The sequence below is a fragment of the Dromiciops gliroides genome, chromosome 5 (assembly GCF_019393635.1).
Source record: "Dromiciops gliroides isolate mDroGli1 chromosome 5, mDroGli1.pri, whole genome shotgun sequence".
NCBI classification, from domain to species: domain Eukaryota; kingdom Metazoa; phylum Chordata; class Mammalia; order Microbiotheria; family Microbiotheriidae; genus Dromiciops; species Dromiciops gliroides.
This window is the reverse complement of record NC_057865.1, coordinates 89,771,286-89,793,489: the sequence shown is the minus strand read 5'-3', so window position 1 is coordinate 89,793,489 and position 22,204 is coordinate 89,771,286. Positions and strand designations below refer to the sequence as shown.

General features: G+C 35.6%; 1 pseudogene; it reads right to left on the bottom strand.

Moving 5' to 3' along the window:
- Positions 1–769: 769 nt before the first annotated feature.
- LOC122728733 lies at positions 770–1,227 on the bottom strand (annotated as a pseudogene).
- Positions 1,228–22,204: the final 20,977 nt, after the last annotated feature.

Sequence of the window (22,204 nt, the reverse complement as noted above, 5' to 3'; positions counted from 1 at the left end):
ACCCAATTACATGTAAAATATTTTTTAAAATTAATTGTTTATTTTTAAATATTGAGTTCCAAATTCTATCCCTCCTTTCTTTCCTTATCCTCTCCCTGAAACAGTAAGCAATCTGATATGTTATACATATATAATCATATTAAACATATCCATTTTAGTCGTTTTGGGGAAGAAAACTAGAAAGGAAGGAAGCAAGCAAGCGAAGAAGTATAGTATGCTTAAGTCTGTATGACATCAGTTCTTTCTCTGGAACTGGATGACATTTCATAAGTACTTTGGGACTTTGCCTTGCATTATTGCATTGCTGAGACTAGCTAAGTCATTCACAGTTTTTCATCATACAGTGTTGCTGTTATTGTGTATAATGGTCTCCTGGTTCTGCTCACTTCACTTTGTAGCAGTTCATGTAAGTCCAGGTTTATCTGAAATCATCCTGCTTGTCATTTCTTATAGCACAATATTATTCTATTACAATAGGATACCACAGCTTGTTCAGCCATTCCCCAATTGATGGACTTCCACTTAATTTCCAATTCTTAGCCACCAGAAAAAGAGCTGTTATAGATATTTTTTTGTGCCTTTTCCTGTACTTTGTTTCATATTCCCACCACACCACCACAATAATGATTTCTTCTTAATTAAAATTTAAAACCATTACGGTTCTGGAAAGGTGTGTGTGTGTGTGTGTGTGTGTGTGTGTATACTGGGGGGATGGAGGAAGGAATATGCTGTCACAACCTGAGGTGTTGGGGGAGAGGGGGGAGACAAGTCAGCACATGGTCTTGACAGGGCTCTTGAAATTGCTGGCTGCCTGAAGCTGCAGTTCATAGGCCATAGGGTGGATCTTGAAGCCATACAGCCAATAGGCAATATGGGCTGGTTTTCACAATATACATGGGGACAATAGTCAAAGTCTCCCTGCTGGTGTTTTTCCAACATCTGGGTGATGCCACAGTTTGTAAGGTTGTAGTGGGCATGAATCAGTCCATATAGCATCTCAGCTACCTGCTCGATCAGATCACTCTCTTTGGGGTTGTCCTTCAACTCCTCATCAGGTTCCAAGTCGAGGATCATGTCTAGTGTCTGCCTATAGGGGAGCACCTGTTCGTTGAGCCCTCTGAGGTTGAACCTGTCTTGGATATAGTCTTCATCTACCTCACAGAAGAATTCATTGCCATGAAGCCCACAGAACCATGAGATCCATGATACTTTCTCTGAGCTACTCATCTTTTCATCAGCTTCTTGGATGAGCCTTTCCTTTCCAAGGTTCAGAAAACCTGTGTCCCTTCCCTCTCCCCCTCCCCCCATGTATAGGTGAGGGGGATGATCAGGTCTGGCTCAGGTATCTTCCTCACATCCTCTTACTGGCCCCTTCAGTTGCCCAGAGGGCCCTCTCCTTCCCACCCCCCCGCCCAGGAGGCCAGGCCCCAGCGAACTTCTACAGGGCCAGTTCCCTGGACTGTTCCCTCCAAGGGCTAATCTGGGTCCATCAGCCCCTTTCCCAGAGGCTCCAGCACTAAGGGCTTCTCTGGGGAGGACCCTCAGTGTCTCCATACACTCTGGGTACAGGACCACCTTGGCCTCCCCTTGTTATAGATATTTTGTACAAAAAATTTATTTTCCCTTTTTATGATCTCTTTGGGATACAGACCTATTAGTAGTATTGCTGAATCAAAGGATATTTGCAATGTTCTAGAATAGCTAGAGCTATCAGCATAGCTCCAAATTGCTCTCCAGAATGGTTGGATCAGTTCACAACTCCAAAAGTATATTATCGTCCCCGTTTTCCCAATCCCCTCCAACATTTATAATTTTTCTTTTCTGTCATAATATATTTTCATTTCTTTCAGCATATTAATATTCCATGATATCCATGTACCAAAATTTGTTTGGGCATTGCACAACTGGTAGATATTTACATTGTCTCCAATTCTTTGATATCACAGAAAGTGCTGCAATTAATATTTCAGTGGCTGTGGAGACTTTATTGATATCAATGGCCCCCTTGGACAGCATACTAAAAAGAAGAGACATTATCTTGCCAACAAAGACCTGTATAGTCAAAGCTATGGTTTTTCAGATAGTAATAATGTATGGCTATGTGACTTGGAGTGTAAGGAAGCCTGAGCACTGTAGAATTAACACTTTGGTATTGTGGTGCTGAAGAAGACTTTGGAGAGTACCCTGGACAATAAGAAGTGTGAATCAGCCAATACTCAAATAAATGAATTCAGACTATTCATTGGAAGGACAAATAGTGAAGCTGAAGCTTAAATACCTTGGGCACATAATGAGAAGACATGACTGATTGGAAAAGACTGTGATGTTGGGAAAGCCTGAAGGCAAAAGAAAAAGGGGTTGACAGAAGATGAGATGGATAGATAGTCTCAAGTAAACAATGAACATGAATTTGGACAGAATTAAAGAAATAGTGGATAGAAGGGCTCGGTGTGTTATTGTCTATGGAGTCACAAAGAGTTAGACATTACTGAATAACTGAACAACAATTTAATTGTTCCAATTAGTACCATTGCAAATTTCCTAGGATATTCTAAGAATGCCATAATATCAGCAAATAGGGCTAGTTTTTATCTCCTTTTTATGTTCTTCATTTCTTTCATTTGTCTTATTGTTATTACTAGTATTTCTATACGTACATAAAATAATAGTGTGGAGTGTAAATATCCTTGCTTTACTCCTAAAATTACTGAAAAAATATTCGTGTATTATACAGCATATGGTACATTCTTTTGGTATTAGTTGGGTGCTTTTATGACATTAGTAAAAGATCTCTTAATATCTATATTTTGTAGAATGAAAAAGTGATGTGCTTTCTTGAGAACTTTTACTGGCTTCTTGAGAAAAACTTATGGTTTTTGATGTTTTTGTTTTTAATAGTATTAATTTCATTGATTGTTTACCCCCTGTTGAATCATCCTTGCTTCCCTAATTCATGAATAATGATTTCTTAGATAAATCACTGTTCTATGCTTGACAGAATTTTATTTTTAAAAAACATTAATAATATTGATATATACTTCTCCCCCTAATTGTTCCTGGTTAAAACATTTGAACTATATTTGTCTCAAAGAAATATTTGATAGTGTGCTTTCTTCCTCAGTTATAGTGAATTATTTTTGTAGTATAAGTACTAATTGTTATTTTAAAGTCCAAAATAATTGTCCTGTAAATCCATCAGGACCAGGAGTTTTTTCTTTGGTAGTTCCTTTATGGGTAGTTCTGTTTCATTTTCTGAGATTAGATTATTGTAAGTGTCTATTTGTTGTTCAGGAAGCATGATTCATTTTTACTTTTTGAAGGTATTCCTCTGCTTCTTTTGTGTTATCAGTTTTGGTAGAATATAACTGTGCAGAGTAAGTTCTTATAGTTCTTTTTATTCCTTCTGCTTTTGTTATGATTTCATTTTGTTTGGTATTTTGTTGATTTGATGTTCTTTTTAAGTCAGGTTGGCTAAGTATTATATTTCTCAAAGGTTTGTTTTTGAGGATTGAATGAGATAATATTTATAAAGCATTTAATATAGTGCCTGGCACATAAGTAATAAATTCTTATTCCATCTATCCATTTGGAACATATAATTTTAATATTGATAATGGTTTGTTTTCTATGGTGCTTTTCACTGTATTAGAGTTTCATTGTTTTTCCCTTTTGATGTTATGAATGTTTGTTTTTGCTTTGTCTAATGGAAAAAGTACAACTCCTCCTTTTCTTGATTCACCTGTTTTATATTAATTTTTTCCTGTCCCTTACTTTAAGTCTGTGTATAACTCTTTTTTAGAGGTATATTTCTTATGAACAACAGATTGCAAGGCTTTTTTAATCCATGCTTCCACTCTTAAAATTTTGTTAGATTGCTTACTTCATATTTAATGTTATGAGAGTAATGTTAATATTTTTCTCCATTGGTTTTTAATATTTATTTTCTTCAAAATTGAGATGTTTGTCTTCATCTGTAAACACAGTACTTTGCTATTCATTTATTTTAGCTTAATTTGTTTTAAGACAGCCCTGTTCATACTGACTTGCTTTCCTTCAATCTGGATCCCCCCATTTGTTTTCCTTAATTTTAGAGTTTTATTTAACCAATTTTTTTCTCCTTTTCCTTTTTTTTCTAGTTATTTCATTCTTCTCATTAAAGAAGTCAAAATCCCCATTCTTCCTCTCCTCTTAATTTGTTAGTTCATTTTTTCCCATAAAAGTATTTTATTATGTCTGTTCATTTTTTAAAAATTAACTTCCTTCATATTTTTCTAGAAAGGATTTTGTCCCTTATTTTCTTCCTTATCTATTTTCCTTTTCTTTTGTAGACTTTTATTATTTAATGTAGAACTTTTACTTAGTCCTTCTTTAATTTCTGTATCCCTCATGCAATTAAAACTTCTAATATGTCTATCTTCAGGTTCTCTCCTTAATAGTTTGGTTTGTTGTTGTTGTTATTGTTATTGTCTTATAGATCTTATCTCCTGGTCTCTTTTTCCTAATGTTCCTCACTCTTAGAACTACCAGTTCTTGTAGGTCAGAGAGAAGATAATGGCTCATGGTAGGAATTTTCATATGTTCCTGATTGTGCATTTCATTGTTAGCTTTTGCTCTTTTCAAGATCATTTCCCCCCAGTTGTCATTAAGTCTTTTCCCTGGGCCATACCTTTCCCCTCTTCTGGGTATCAGTTGCCTCCAGGGACTCTGATTCTCCCTGTCCCGAGTCAGGATGAGTTGTTTCTCTAATCACTAAATCCCTGTAGGTTATACACATTGTATTGTCTCTATCTGCCTTTATAGAATATCTCTATTGCTCTATGGGAGTGTTCATCAGTGGCACCCCCTCTCACCACTGAAACAAGATTTTTTTCCTTTTCTCTGTTTCCTCTTTTTGTTCTCCTCATCTATTTTTATAAGCTCTCTTCTTCCTAGAAGACTACAAAATATATTTTCCCTTCATCTTTGACTTGATTAGGGTGCGTCACATATTTCCCTCTATCTTCTTCCTCCACTATTCCCTTTTTATTTGCCTGCCCATTCTGTAATTTAGCCACACAAAAGTATTGATTCATCTCTAAGCAATGTGCTGTGGGGTTCAGTACATGATGTTTCAGGCTTATTTCTCAACCATCATTTTTATTCGACTTCTATTTTCACTCTTTTCTCCTTGTGTACTTTTAGAAAAAAAATCTCTTATTCATCTCTCTGTTGTCCTTTTGTTGTTGTCCTTGGTTGTTGTGTATTTACTTTTCTTTTTTCTGGTATCTGGAGTGTTTGAAAAGCAAATAATTTGTTCATGTCTATTTTTATTACCAGGAATACTTTAACTGCCTATTTTTATTGAATGTCCATCTTTTTTTTTCATTAATAGTTAGACTCAGGTTTGCAGGGTATGTCACTTTGAGTTGATTTGCTCGTAAGGAACACATTCCCTCCTGAAGTTTTTTGTGGGCACAGAATAATCTCATGATACTTAAATTTCTTTTCATTCATATTTGGAGGTCTCTCTCCTAATAACTTGAAGAATTTGTTCTATGTCATTGGAATTAAGTATAACTACTATGTGTATTGGAGTTTGCCTCTTAAGGTGATTTTTATTTTTTTGGCTTTTTTTAACTTTATTTCTTGGTAGACAATCTCAAATGGTATTTTGTATACCATGTTCAAAACTCTCCTTGCATTATTGTGTTCCAGTTCTTTGCTTTGTCTTCTTCTGGAAGACCTCTAAACTTTAAGTATGTATATACTATCTTCAAAATGACTATGTTTTGCTTATATGGAAAATCATGTTTTCTTTCAACATTATTGCTAATTGCTTGCCATCTTGCAGATTGTCTTTCACTTTTTTTTTTGAATTTGTATTCCCAATAAGTTATCTTTTCTTTTATTTCTTTTATCAGACTAACCAACATGGATTAAAGTTTTCCTATTCTGCTTTATCAGTCATAAATTCTGCTTTCACAAATCTTATTTCTCTTTAAAACATTCAAGAACCTCTTTCTATTGTTCCATGCTCTCATGGTAATCCATGGGTCCACTCCGTCCCTAGATGTTGATTAATTTTCCCTTGACAATATTAGGCAAAGATGTTTGGACACTTTTAGCTTATCTGTAGGACATTATCTTCTGTTATTAATATCTTTTCTTTCTTCACATGCTTATACTCAAGGTCAAGTGAGGTTTTTTTCTTCCTGATATATTTGATAATTTCATTCTTTTTTATATTGCCTTATTGCTTAGTACAGTTCTACATAGCTAGACAAATATGTCTTGCCTCAGTTGCTTTTGTTCCTTCTCTTCTTCAGTACACTGTCTGTACTCTGTTATAGGACAAATTTCTTCCATATTACTGTCTCAAACTAACAAACCTTCTGCCTTTTTGTTTTCTGCAGCAAGAGGAGGTTTGGGGCAGGGCATAGAGTTGAATTTTATTGTGAGTGCATGGATTGGTATGAATAGTCTTGCCAAATTGTGGTAATTGGTGGGGAACAAGTTACTGAGCATGTATCTTAGGGTTAGGTTTCTACTGTTAGTTTATCGTATTGTTACCTTATTAAGCTTCTAAGTGTCCTAGACTGTGGGGGCAGTTAAAATTGCCTCATCTCTTCTTTTACTGTTGTTCACTTTTTTCATGTCTGACTCTTTTTGACCACTTTTAGGGTTTTCTTGGCAGCAATATTGGAGTGATTTGCTGTTTCCTTCTCTAACTCATTTTACATATGAGGAAACAGGCAGGGTTAAATGACTTGTCCAGGGTCACACAGTTATTAAGTGTTTGAGGCCACATTTGCACTCAGGGAGATGAGTCTTCCTGAGTCTACTCTCAGGGTTCTATCCACTGGACCACCTAGATGCCCCAATTATCTCCTGTGCCTATTTTGGAGAGTTTCTCAAGGTCATGTGTATTGAAAAATATGTTTACTCCTATATCTTATTTATCATGTGACATAGAAGTCAGGCTTATTATAATTAAGTATTTCTGTATTTCTGATAATAATAGCTGCCTCTCATTTAAATAGTATTTTAAGACTTATAAAGCACTTTACAAATATTATTTCATTTTATCTTTATCACAACCATGGGACATAGATGCTATTATTTTTTCTCATTTTATAAGTGAAAAATCTGAGACAGAAGTTAAATAATTTACTCGTTTTTGCTAATAAATTTCTAAGGCTACATTTGAACTAATATCTTCCTGACTTCAAGTCCAATACTCTACCCAATGCATGGCCTAGCTGCCTCTCTAGTAGGAGACCCAGAAGGTTGTGAATTCACAGGGTCCAGAGCCATTCCGCAGGTTTTTATGTCATCACTGAGATCATGATGAGTCTATAGGAAAAATACAACTTTAGTAGTCTAATTTAAGTGAGAAGTGAGAAGTGATTGGGACCTGAATTAGGATCATACCTGTGTCACAGAGAAAAGGCAATTTATCTAAGATATATGTGTATATAGAAACAACAATATTTGATAAGTGATAGGATATATGTGGCTATGTGTTGACACCAAGATGGTAAACCTAGGTGACTAGAAGGAGGGAAGGATGGAGCCCTTAATGGAAATAGAGCAGTTGAGAAGAAGAATAAGTAAAGGGGGAAATAACAGGATAACAGCGCCTATGGAATGTTCTTTCAAAAATGTCTTTTGGATTTGTAATTTCGATGTTACCACTGTTATCGTTTCACTCCTTTATTCAACAATCTCCAATGACTTCCTGTCATTTTTGGCAGAGGTTGTTAAACCTGGGGTCCTAAAGCCACATGCAGAACCCCAGGTATGAAACTTAGCTTTAAAGTAGCATTATGATTACATTTGATGCTTGAATACAAATATCCTGTTTTTTGAAAGACATAAAATATTTCATTTCCATTCAGCAGTTCAAGAAATGTATATTAAATGCCCACTCTAAGAAAAAAAAAAGTAATTTTATTGTGATTCATTAATTTAGTTGAAAATATAGGAACATATTTAATTGCATGATTTTACACATTTTCCAAGTTATTGATATTTTACTGCTCTTAAATTTACTTTCATACACTAAGAGACAAGAATAATTGGCTAGGGGAATATGGGAAGTGAAGGTTTCTCAGGAAAGAGCTTCTTATCTATTTATTGTTTTGGTTTTCTCCTACATTTTTAAAGCAGAATTCTTATCAACAAAAATTTAAACAAAATATAGTTGCAATAAAAATTGCAAAGTTGGGAGGCAGCTATGTGGTGCAGTGGATAAAGCACAGGCCCTGGATTAAGGAGGACCTGCGTTCAAATCCAGTCTTAGACACTTGACACTTACTACCTGTGTGACCCTGGGAAAGTCACTTAACCCTCATTGCCCCACCTCCTCCCAAAATTAGTAAGTTAAAAATATAAATATAATGTCAGTTCTGTTAGTTTGTTGAAGCAAACACTAAAAAACCATATGATTGTAACTCTGTAAAAACTCATGTATTCTGGCTTCTACCTTTGGCCAGATTGAACAAAATTAACTTCTGAGGTCAGATCTAAACTATTTAAACTGCTATTCAGGGTTCTTTATAATCTACCTTCATTTATTTATTCAATAAACATGTATTAGATGCCCAATATCCATGTATATGCCCATGAGTTGGATATATAACTTATTCATATGAAAAATGAATAAGACATGAAGAAGAGTTTTCCCATATGCAATGCTGACATTATGACATTGAGAAGAGGATAACAAATCAATGAAAGTGATAGAGGAGTACTCAGAGATGTAGGAGGATCATAATATCTAGATCTAGAGCTGGTAGACACCTCAAGAGACATCTAGTTCAATTGCCTCATTTAATAGATCAAGAAACTAAGGCCCAAAGTGGTTAAATGATTTGCCCAAGGTTAATTGGATAATAGTGGCAGAACTAGCAAAGTATAGCTTTCTCTAGCTGATAGAGGAGAGACCATCTACTAGGAAGATGGGCTAGCTATGTCAAGAGCTTTAGAGTAAGCAAGAAATATAAGAACTAAAAAGAAAGTAGCTTTGGCTATTGTGAGTTTAGAGAGCAATTTCATTATAGTGATAAGAATAAAAGGTCAAAGGCAAGAGGTTCAGAAAATATTGAGGATAGAACATTTTATCAAGATATTTAGTAGTGTACAGTATATCAAAATAAACATAGAATGGTTACTTGATTTAGATAAAAAGAATGATCAGGAGCAAATTAGGGGAGCATGGAAGAAATTACCTCTTAGATCTATGGATAGGGGAAGGGTTCATAACTAAACAGGAGATAGATTAATTGAAGTCAAAATGAATAATTTTTATTATATACAATTTTAAGTTTTTGCACAAACAAAACCAGTGGAGCCAAAATAAGGATAGAAGGAAGCTGGAGTGGGAGGAAGTGGTAGCAAGTTTTTTTCATAAAAATCTTATTTCTTAAGAATACAGAAAATTGAGCCAAATTTATAAAAAATAGGAGCCATTCCCCAAGTAATACCATGGTCAATGGACTTAAAAATAGGCAATTTTCAGAGGAAGAAATGAAAGATATCAATAGCCATATTTTAATGGTATATATCACTACTAATTAGAGAAATACAAATTAAAATAATTCTCAGGTATGACCTCACATGCATTAGGTTGCCTAAGCTGACAGAAAAGAAAAATGACAAATGCTTGAGGGCATATAGGAAAATGGTACACTAATGTACTATTGGTGGAGCTATGGAAAGTTAAATCATCCTGGAGAACAATTTGAAACCATGTCTAAAAGAATATCAAATCATGAATACCCCTTGACCCAACAATACCTGTATACCCATTATAATAGATCTAAACCCCAAGGAGATTGAAGAAAATTAAAAGAACCAATATTTTCAAATTGTGTATAGCAATTCCTTTTGTGATGGGAAAAAATTAAAAAGTGAAAGGATGCCCAAAGAAGGACTGGTATATGAATGTGCTAGAATACTATTATTCTATAATAACTGATGAAGAGGATGACTTAAAAAAATAACTGATAAGGCTGATATGCTAAACTGATATGAAGTAGAGTGAGCAAAACCACAGGAACCATCTACACAATGAGGACAATATTGTAAAGATAATCAACTGTGAAAGGCAATAACTGTGATCAATATAATGATCCACTAAAGCTCCAAAGGACTTATTATGTAAACTGTTATCCATCTTAGGATAGAGAATTGGTGGACAGAGTGTGCAGATTGAAGTACATTTTCCCCTTTATTTTTCTTGCTTTTGGGGGGGGGGGTAGACTGATAGGGGGGCATAGCTAATGTGGAAATAGGTTTTATATGATTTCATATATTTAAAGGATGTTGTATTTCTTGTCTTCTCAATGGGTTAGGGTGGAGATGGAAGGAAAGTAAATTTGGAATGGAAAACTAAAAAATTAAGTTAAAAAATGAAATTTAGTAGTTGATAGAAAGAGAAAAGATAGCCTCATGAAACAGATGCATAAAGGGTGGAGTGCTGCTATATTCTGGATCATGGAATGCTTTTCTAGGCATCTGGAAATGAGATGTTGTCAAGTAAGAAACTAAGGATGTCTATTATTCTTTATCTTATAAAAAGGTCTACTGAAATTTTACATCAGTATTTCTGACTTTTCATAGGAAATCATGTAATATTAGATAATAATTGTGTAATACTTTACAGTGAGGCTTTCTTATTGTTTAATATAATTTAGGTATTGAAGAGTTTAAATGCTTTTCCAGAATTCAGGATAAGACACAAAAAGTGATAAAAATATGAGCTGATTTACAAACTCATCTATGTGAAACAGCTTTTAAGAAGTAATGCACTTTAAACTTCAGGCAACACATATTCAAACAAAGATACCAGGCAATATGAACTTGTTTTGTGTTTTTTTTAATCACTTGAACAAGGTGGAAAGGCACCTTGGCAAAAAACCTCAACCAGAAGACAAATACAAAACAGAACTATTCTTTGAAGTAAGCTAAAAATAAAATGGTACCAAGGGCCAGCATCTGTCTTTAGGGAAATGGAAGGTTGTAGGTAGATGAGGAGAGAGTGGATATAAAAATATGCTATTACCACTGGAGTGGTAAAATAGTTATTAGGCTCTTCCTAGGGGGCTTTTCCAAATATTCACAAGGAGTAGTATCCCATGTTCTGCTGAATACCAAGCAGGATTCACACCTGGTATATATAGAAGGAATCCTGATCTGGTCCTCAAAGGAAGAGAAGATTCATTGTGGTTGGTTACTTTAGAATTCAAGAATCCTAGAAAAGGAATGAACATAAAAAGTCATCTACTTCAACCAATACCTGAAGAGAATCCATTCTGCACCATCCATGAGACAGGAAATTCACTCCTACTTAAGGATAGCTCATTCTACTTTGAGGCAGCTCAAATTGTTTGAAAGTTTCCCCTTATATCAATTCCAAATATAGGTCTTTTAACCTTCCATCCTTTGTTCCTAGTTTTACCTTCTTGGTCCAAACAGACCTATCTAGTACGTTTTCCAAATGGCAGCCCTTCCAAATATTTGAAATCAGTTAATATACCCTCACTTTCACCCAAGCCTTCTCTTCTTCAGGGAAAATATTATTGTGATTTCCTTTCATTGATCCACATATGGAGTGGACTATCTCCCTACTGAGAAACATAAAAGGGGCTACTTATATCTAAAATAGTTTTCTGGAAATAGGAGGGTATTTCTGGGTTCAAGGCATGATAGAAATTTTTCCTAAATTCATGAGACTCATCCACTATGCCCCAGTATTCCTCATCCATATTGGCATGACTGAATGATTGCATTAGAAGAAATACAGAATGTAAATCAGATGACTTTATATTTTTGACCCATAAATTGTACAACTTAGAGATGTTGGTGTTGTTTCACTTTTTCTATCAATGAAAGACTTAACTTTGGCAGAGAAAGAACATAGGGAGTAAATTGCCAACCATAAATGGAGTAGTAGAGATGAATTTGCTTTCCTGGACTATGATATAGGACACCACTGAAATGGACAATTGATAAAGGAAAGAATGTTCATATGAATGTTGGTGAAAATGTATTGGGCTTTATATTTACCACTTCAGATTTTGAGGAAGAAGGAGAAAGCTACAAATCTGAGGAGTCTAGAGGCTAGCTGGTATGATATAAAAAAGTGTCATAATGGAAAAGATAGCCAGCACTTTCCAGATGAAAATAAGAGCAAATTTTAGTGGAAATAATATTTATTACATCAGACATTTGAAATAATGTTACATGAAGATGTTAAAACAATATTAAGAATATTAAATACCAGAAAGAATTTAGGATGGGGAAATATTACAGACAAAACAACCCAAATATTTGAAAGGCACTTTTTATTTTAGATCATGATAATTTCTGAATATACATCCCTCTCCCAAACTCCACCCATATTTTAACCAGTGATGCTTTCCTTATAACAAAGGAGTAAAAACAGTTAAATCAAGTCAGCAGACACATTGGCCACATTAGATAGCATGCACACCATTTCACAGCCATAATTTTTCACCTCTGCAGTGAAAGGAGAGGTATGCATTTCCTCATTTCTTCTTTAGGGCAAAGAGAGAACATAAGTAAACAGCATTTAGTAATAAAATGGTCTTTGCAAACTGTGTCTAGAGAAACAAAAAGAAGAGATAAGGAGACAATCTGATGAAGATAGCATTAAATTAACAAATGGCAAAGGAAAAGAACTACACACCTTTTGGTTTTCTCTTCAATTCAATAAGCATCTCTGGAGCACCTATTACATTCAGACTAGGGATTGGGGGTTAAAAAACATAAAGTAAAAAGTCCATGCCCTCAAAGAAATTAAAGCTTACTAGGTGGAAAACATAGAAATACAGATAAACACATAAGAATAGGGTAAATACAAAGTAATTTGAATGGGGGTGCTGAATACTAAAAAAATACTAAAATAGGGGGATCAGGAGAGATCTGCTATTACAGGTAGCACTTTAGCTGTACTATGGAGCAAGCTAGGGATTCTCCAAGGGAGAAATGAGGAGAGAGTACATTTCGGGACTAGAGAGAGGGACAGTCTCTTCAGAGGCACTGAGGCAAGAGAAGAAATGTTCCCAGAAAAGGACCATCCAAAAGGTTGATTTGGTTCCAACATATAGTGCATTAGAGAAGTAATGAGCAATTGGTCTTAAAAGGTTGGTTGGAGCTGGATTGTGAAGGGTTTTACATACCAGACAAATGAATTTCTATTTTATATTAGAGGCCAGGGTGGACCATGAAAACTTCTTGAGTGAAATGATCCAATCCCATTTTCAGAGTATCACTTTGGCAACTATTTGGAGGATGAATTAGAGGGGAGAGGCTAGGGATTGGGCAATTTAATAAAAAGCTATTGTCATAGTCCTAGGTAAGAAGTGATGAGGTCCTGACCTCAGTGAGTAGGAGAAATCACAGTAGAAAGAAGGAATGCAGGTATGTCATCAAAGTGGATCCCTTTAGTAGAATGTAAAGGCTTTAAAATGGGGACTTTTTCATTTTTCTTTGTTTCTTCACTGTATGCAGCTTTGAAAAACATAAGTACTTGTTCAAATTAAATAAGAATGTACACAGTAGAAAAAAATCACTAGGAGAAATAATTTTTCCCGCTTTGAAATTTTTATTGATAATTTATAAAGATATCTTTGTGCAATCCCAATGATTCTTTTGGCCCCAGAAACATGGGGGTTAAGACCAAGGTAACTTATGAGGTAGAAAGAGAATCTAGCCACTTTTAATGAGTTCAGGGCTCTTGACCCCAATGAATGATATCCAGGGGTGCTGAATGAAGTTGCACTTATGATTGCACGGTCATTATAGATAATATTTGAAAAAACTGTGAATGCTAGAGATGCAAGGATATTGAAATGACTAACTATTGCCCCATTTTCCAGAATTTCTGACATCTATGATGATAGTCTCTGAGGAAGAGGAAATTCTTGCTAGGAGATAATGACAGAAGCAGCAATAGCTAAGTTTGTCTATGGATACTCTCTCCCAAGCAGCTTGATAAGGTGAATATGAACACAGAAGAGTAAAATGAGTGAAGCGACATGGGCTAAATTCTTGTGTTAATTTTCTATAGGAGAGGCAAATCAGTAGGTGGAACAATGAACTAGCTTGGTGCAGTGGAAAGAGTATTATTTTGGAGTCAGAGGTCCTGAATTCCAATCTCAGCTCTTCTGTTTGCTACTTATGTGGCCATGGCCAAATAACCCATTCTCTCTGGATTGAAATCCTTTGTCTTTAAAATGAGGGGGAAAAAAACTAGATAATTTCCATGGTCCCTTCCAACTTTAAACTTCTGAGCTGATGATCTTAAAGAGACCTAAGTATTCCCAGAATACCATAGTCACATTCATCTACTGCAGCTGAACTATGCTTCATTGGCAGAAGCATGGGTCCAGTCTGGTAAACACCAGCCCTCTTTGGTACCTTATCCTAACCTGTAATATAATAATTTCTATTAATTATCTCCCCCCTTACTGTCCCACAGTACAGGCATGTTTTTCAGAGCAGTAACTGCTTTTCCCTTTGATGTTCTTTATCCTTCTTATTCTTTTCTTACTAACAGTAGTTTTCTGAAAAGGAAAAAAAGGAACTCCAGAAACCATAGAAGAATAAATTGTTTCCAAAACCTGGCACAATTCTAGAACAAATTAAGAAATAAATAGCTTAAGATCATCTAGCAACAATATTGTGATATCTGGGAACCACAAACGGTTTACTACAAATGTCACTAAGAACAAACCTCATTTCCTCTTTTGATGATTACTAGATTGACAGATTAGGAGAATTATATAAACATATGATGTTTTTCCCCATATGATGTCTTGATATAAGCACTTGGATTTGATCAAGTATCCCATAATAACATTGTAAAAAGATGGAAACATGAGGATTTAATAAAAATATAATTAGGTTCATCCACAATCAAAATAGTCAAATGGATCTTTGAACACATCATTTGGGAGTTACCTCCAGAAATTTAGATCATCACCAATCTATGCATTTCTATGCTATGCAGCTCTTATCCATATTGTCCCCAAAGTTCACTACTGTGGGTCACCTAATGTGCTAGAGGGCCTTCTTCTTTCACTTTCTCTTGACATTGCAAGGGCACTGGTGGAATACTTTTCTGTCCATATGTCATCTCTCTTTCTTGCTGTAAGGCAAGTCCATCTTCTCTTCTTTTTATAGTTCCTTGATAATGTCATTTACCTGTGTTCTTCAGAATTCCCCCCTGGTTATATATGAAATCTCCTCACATGAATCCTGTTCCCTTCCCTTGCTCTCTGTGATATTTATCTTGGGTTCTTTGGAGATAGGAGTATTCCTTGTGTGATTACTAGCAACAGTGGCAGAACTTTAGAATTGAAAATATGGACAGATACATAATTGTTATAAAATGAAACAATATCAAACTGGAAGATTTTTTATGATTTTCCAGGGGAATCTCTCCTTGCTTCTACCATTTTATCAATAACTTGGATATAGGAATAGAAGTTCAATGACACAAAATCTAGAATTGAAGATGGGATTTGAACCCACACCTTCCTAGTTTTGAAACTGGCTGTCTATCCACTATGCAACACTGCCTCTGTTTAAGAGGAATGCTGATGAATTAGAGTACTTCTAAAGTAATGTTCTCAAGATGACAAGGGGTTTAGAAATCATGTCTTGTGGAAAACAGTTGAAAAGGCTAGAAATATTGTACTGGGAGAAAAGGAGCCTAGTTTTCTCCGTGGTTCTGCCACTTAACCAATAACTTAGATATAGACATAAAAGGTTGAAGATATAAAAATAAACATTTTGGACAGTTTTTAAAGTTACAAGGGATATCTCCTTCAACAGTTAACAGAAAAAGAGTTTCAAAATTATTTTTGACAGCCTAGAAGAATGGAGCAAAGTCAGGAAAATGAATTTTAACAGGGAAAAGTGAAAGTCTTCCATTTGCTTTTAAAACATACAGAATTTATAGAATGGTGACACTTAATTGGATATGGAAACTACCTAGAGACTTCAATGACTATTTAATGACAAGTCTAATATGAACCTAAAGTATGAGGGTTTGGGGGAAAAGCAGCATCAATTGAAGTGTAGTTCCCAAATAATAGGATGCAATGACCTTATCAGATGAAATCATTTTGAATTTTAGCATATTTTAAGAGGACAGGGATAAGAAATGGATTTGTAATTTCTCTTATAAAGGGAACACTCAGGTGTGTAAATTCTCTCTTCCAATACAGATCAGCACCTTTTCTGCAACATATTAGAGTGCTTCTAAAAGAGTGTTCCCAGGATGGGGAAAGGTCTAAAACATATGAGGACACTTGGCAAAGATTTGAGCTGAAGAAGAGAAAACCATAGAATACACATTTATTGAGTTGTAGATTACTGTTCTCTTTGAATCTTTAAGGGGCTGATAAGTGGTAGTGGGAGTAACTTGTCCTTTATTTCCTCAATGTGCAAAACCAAAGAGTGGAGGTTCAATTTAGTAAACTCTTTTACTTCTCTTATGCATTATAGAGAGACAGATTTCAGTAGAGTGAAGGAAGAATTTAGCTAATAGAGTTATATATAAAAATAGCATGAATTGCTTTATGAAGACATGATCTTCCTTGCCCTGGAAGCATTCAAGCAGATAATGGATAAATAACCATCTGTCATGGATAATAAATAGAGGATTCCTGCACTGATGATACTATTAAATTCTAGTAAGCTGCTTGAGGACAAGAGTGGTTTCAATTTTGTGTGTTTATCCACAGTGCCCTGCAGATCATTTTACATATTGTGGGTACTTGGTAAATATTTTTTTAATTTAATTGATATTTGGCTGAATGACCTCTGAAGTCCCTTTCAATTGTCAGATGTTCTTATTTGAGGCTCTGATATGAAGGGAACTCTGGCTACCTTCTGTTTCATTATCTTGGCATCCAGAAAAACAGGTTGCTTTGTCATATGGCTCCAATGTAATTGAACCTAGCAGAAAATTTGAAAATAGTAGGTCAGTTACTCCAAATATGTTCCGATGAAGTAGGTAGTGTTATCCTACTCATTTCCTCACAATCAGCTGTCCATTCCTGGCTGACTATACAGAAATAGCACTTTGAACATGCTATTTGAAGAGAAACAGATGAGCAGATCTCAAAGTCTGCTCATATTGGTTCTCTGGGTTGTATGTTGTTCCAAGATCCATTTCCATAGCCTCTGCTAAGCCTCGCTGAGAATTTGACTTAAAAATTCAAAACCAAACTCTTAAATTGGATTCAGATGGAACAATATGCAATGAAGTAGAGAATTTTTGAATCAGAGAATGATGAGCTAGAGTTCAACGAGACAGACAGCCACTATAGGATCAGGTCCACTTGACCAGAAAGCATCATAGACAACCCCCTAAATGGCCTGATTTCAGGGGACCTGGAAGACCCTCAATGCCCAAAGAATCATTTTCCAGAGGAGCTTTATTGTAGTTGGAGGCTTTACTCTCAGTGAAAAAGCAATTCTTTCTGGGAGAGATTAATACCTTCACAACATTCTTGGGTGGCACAACTTTATAGGAAGGAGATATATATATATATATATATATATGAGAAGTTTTATTGATGGATTAGGAAAGAAACATGAGGGTAGTAGGCTCACTAAGTTGCATATGCATCTTAGAGGAAAGTGGCTCTAAGGCAGATATCTTCTTGAAAAAAAATATTGCCAACTTCATGGTTTTGCACAGCAGCAACATTCACATAGCATGTGGTCCATCAGTGTTGGGAAACATGCACAAAAATGCTTCAGGGTACATAGATGTCCAAGATTGGCTTGTAAGGCTTGGTAACTGTTAGTTTTTACTAAGACAGTATGAGATCTTATGTACATTATAGTTTTGGGTTCAGGGCCAGCACTGATCACATTTGAGGAATAGATGAGTTGCTGCCATCCCATGTCTTTTAATAACAATATTCCACCTTTTCTCCATCACACTACTTTCTGAACCTATTATTACCTGAGCTGATTCCTATTAATTCTTTTAAAAGTGCTACCTGGTTAACTACAGTTTTAAGTGAAAAATGTCTGAAGGCACTACAAGCTATTGATCAGAATTATGAGTAACCAAAAGGGCCTTGGACAGAGGTGTGTGTGTGTGTGTATGTATGTGTGTGTGTGTTTCATTACTACTTATTGAAAGCATGGGCTGTGGAAGAGAAAGGCAGATTGGATGGAGGTAAGGGAAGACTGAACAGCTGGTTAAGAGGATGGAATATTAGAAAAGGATTTGGATTTAGGGGCTATGGCTTAAAATAGGGATGGAGAGGATCTTGGTTGTGAATAGAGTAAACATAATGAAGGCTGGTAAAATATTTGTTTTCCTAGAATCTTACAAATCTAATCAACAAGATTTTCAACTGAAATAGGAAGATGAGGGGGAAAAGCTGAGTATATCATTTTTCAAGCTAAGGACTATAGAAAGTAGCTACAAAGTAGGAAGAAAAGCACTAGGGGTAGCCTACAATTCGCAGGAGACAACATACAAGAAAGGAGCCAGCAATAGAATTCATAATAATAGCTAACATTTACATAATGCTTACTATATGACAAATACTTTACAATTATTTTCTTATTTGAGTCTCAAAATACCCCTGGGAGATAAGTGCTAATATTATCTCTATTTTACAGATGTGAAAACTGAGGCAAACAGAATAAGTCAGTTGACCAGGGTCACAGGGCTGTTAAGTGTCCAGGATTAGATTTAAACTCAGGTTTTCCTGGCTCTAGATCCAGTGTTTTATATACTACACCACATAGGTGCCCCCAACTAAATATATACAAATTTAACATATGATGGTAGCAAGCAAGGTAAACAGATATCCAGATAAACATGGAGGCAAATTTGGCTTTGGTTTTGACCACTGCCTCCTTCAATCTGCCCTCCTTTTTATCAGATGCACTTCTTTCTCTTTCCCCTTTTCCCCCTGATTAGGGCCTCCCTTCTAACAGTACCACCCTTTCCCCCTTACCTTTTTACTTCCTTAAAGAGTAAGATAAGTTTCTTTATACAAATGGGTGTATATGTTATTCCCTCCCTGAACAAATCTGATCAGAGTAAGGTTGAAACAATGCTAACCCCTCCCTTCTTTCCCTCTATTGTAATAGTTTCTTTTTGTGCCTATTCATATGATGTAATTAACCCCATTCCACTTCCACCTCCTTCTGCTCCCCTTATTTTCCTTTCATTCTGCCACTTAAGTTTATTTATATCAACACTTCGAAGTCAATTTAATAACAATACCTTAATAGAGATACAGATTCCCAAGAGTTAAAAGTATAATCCTCCCTTGTAGGGATGTAAACAGTTCAACTTTATTGAACGCGCTTTTTTGCCCAATGACCTCTTTATACTTCTCTTGAGTCTTATATTTGGAGATCAAATTTTCTGGTCAGTTCTGGTCTTTTCTTCAGGAAACCTTGAGAGTCCCCTATTTCATTGAATGTCCATCTTTTCCTCTGAAAAAGAATGATCAGTTTTGCTGGGTAGTTGATTCTTGGTTGTAATTCAAGCTCCTTTGCCTTCTGGAATATCATATTCCAAGCCTTGTGATCCCTTAATGTTGAAGCTGCCAGGTCCTTTGTCATCCTGACTGTGGCTCCATGATATTTAAACTGTGTCTTTCTGGTTGCTTAGAGTATTTTCTCCTTCACCTGATAATTCTGGAATTTGGCTACAATATTCCGTGGAGTTTTCCGTTAGGGTCACTTTCAGGAGGTGATTGGTGGATTCTTTCAATGATAATTTTATCCTCTGATTCTACAATATCAGGGCAGTTCTTCTTCATAATTTCTTGGAATATGGTGTCTAGATTCTTTTCTTGATGATGGCTTTCAGGTAGTTCAGTAATTCTTAGATGATCTCTCCTGGATCTATTTTCCAGGTCATTTGTCTTGCTAATGAGGTATTTTACATTTTCTTCCATTTTTTCAGTCTTTTGATTCTGCTTGACAGATTCTTGGTATCTCATGGAGTCATTGGATTCCATATGCCCAAATTTCATTTTTAAGGATTATTTTCCTCAGTAAGCTTTGCACATCCTTTTCCATTGGCCAATATTTCTCCCATTTGGGCAATTGTATTTTTTAAAGAATTGTTTTTTTTCAGTCAATTTTTTTTGCTTATTTTTCCAGTGTACTCTTATTCTCTCATTTCTTTTTTTTTCCATTTTCCTTTTATCTCTCTTCATTTGATTTTTTAAAAGGTTTTTGAGCTCTTTGAAAAAGGCTTTTTGATCTTGAGGCAAGATCATCTTCCCACTTGAGTCTTCACTTGTAAGCATTGTGACAAACTCATCTGAGTTTGTGTTTTGGTTTACCCTTTCATCATAGAAGTTGTCAATGGAATGTGTACTTTTTTCCTTTCTTATACTATAGCCTATTTTTAAACTTATAAATTTGACATCTGCTCCTGGAGCACAGGGGTCACTCTTGACAAGTTTCTTACCTCTTTCAGCTGTGCTACCCTCAGCTGTGCCAAGCTGCCACTGTGCAAGCTATGTTGAACTGCCGTCCCCTTTTGCCCAATTGAGACAGACCTTTCCTGAAGTCTTCTAAATTATCTAAAGTAAGAAGATTGTGTCTCTGACTTTTTGTAGGTTTTTTAGTTCCAGAATCTATTTAGAGGCTTTATTCAATGTTGTTTTTGAGGGAAACATGGGAGAACTCAGGCAACTTCCTGGCTTCTCTCTGCCATCCAAAACCACAAATTTAGTTTTGGGCAGCTAGGTGGCCCAGTGGATAGAGTACAAGGTCTGAGGTCATGAAGACTCATCTTCCTGAAGATCTGGCCTCAAATACTTACTAGCTGTATGACCCTGGGCAAGTCACATAGGCCTGTTTGCTTCAGTTTCCTCATCTATAAAATGAGCTAGAGGAAGAAATGTCAAAGCACTATAGTATCTTTGCCAGCAAAACCCCAAATTAGGTCCAAAGTGTGGGAGCTAACTGAAATGACTGAACAACAGCAATAAATTTATCTTCATGAATATCACTAACAGTGGAATTGGACTCATGACTATCTGGAAAAGTATGCCTTATTCAAAAGAATAAAAAAAGAGGCATCAAAAATCATATTACAAAGATATATCCTTAATAGGAAATCCAAGAACCAGAGAAAGGTTGGAATTACAGTGGAATAAACAGAAGTGATGTTGTTGATATAGCTACTATAAATGCCTGGGACAGAAGTAATATTTAAAGTAGGAATTTGGAAAAGAGATTACAAACTGTACATGGAAGTGTCATATGGCAGTGATCAAGGATGATAGGAAGCAAACCATAAGAAAGGATATTGTATTTGAACTTAGAAGACTTTGATCTGAAGCCTGGCTCTGCCACTTACTATCTGTATGGTTTTGATGGGCCATTTAACTTCTGTGGGACTCAGTTTCCTTATCTACAAAGCATTTTGTTTAACTAAAAGGTCTTTCAAATCCCTTATTGCTCTAAATTTATCGTCTTATAATTTCAGTTGTTCAGACATCTGCTTGAATTCTAATTCTGCCAAACGCAGAGCAGTTAGTACATTGTAGACTTGCCATAACAAAATTTTGTCATTTAAATGGTGGATAAACCAAAAAGGAGAAGTCATATTCTAGACTTGAGTCTCATCCAAAAGGATAAACTTGTTGCTGAAGTTGATAGGAATCTTGGCAGTCTGAGAAGGGGTGAAAGTTGGGTAGAGAATCAGCACTCTGTCTTAGTATGCATGAGAGGGAAGAAAAATTGAGCTATGCATAATATACCATGGATACTCGATTTAAGGAAAGTAGATTCTAAAATGTTAAGAAAAATGATGGGTGAGGGGCAGCTAAGTGAGGCAGTACATAGAACACTGGCCCTGGATTCAGGAGGACTGAGTTCAAATCCGACCTCAGACACTTGACACTTACTAGCTGTGTGACCCTGGGCAAGCCACTTAACCCCAATTGCCTCACCAAAACAAAAACAAAAACAAAAACAAAACAAAACAAAAAATGATGGGTGAGATCCAAGGGCTAAAAATGTATAGAATCAAGTTGGCCCAGGAGGCCGATCTCCAAAATAAAATTTGCTCACAAAAACAATGAGGAGGAATAGGGAAAGCTGTCTGAAGAAATAAGGATTGTTATATTGGGAATTAATCAGCAAACTTAGATTTTTAATAATACTTGTTCAATTAATGGAAACTAGG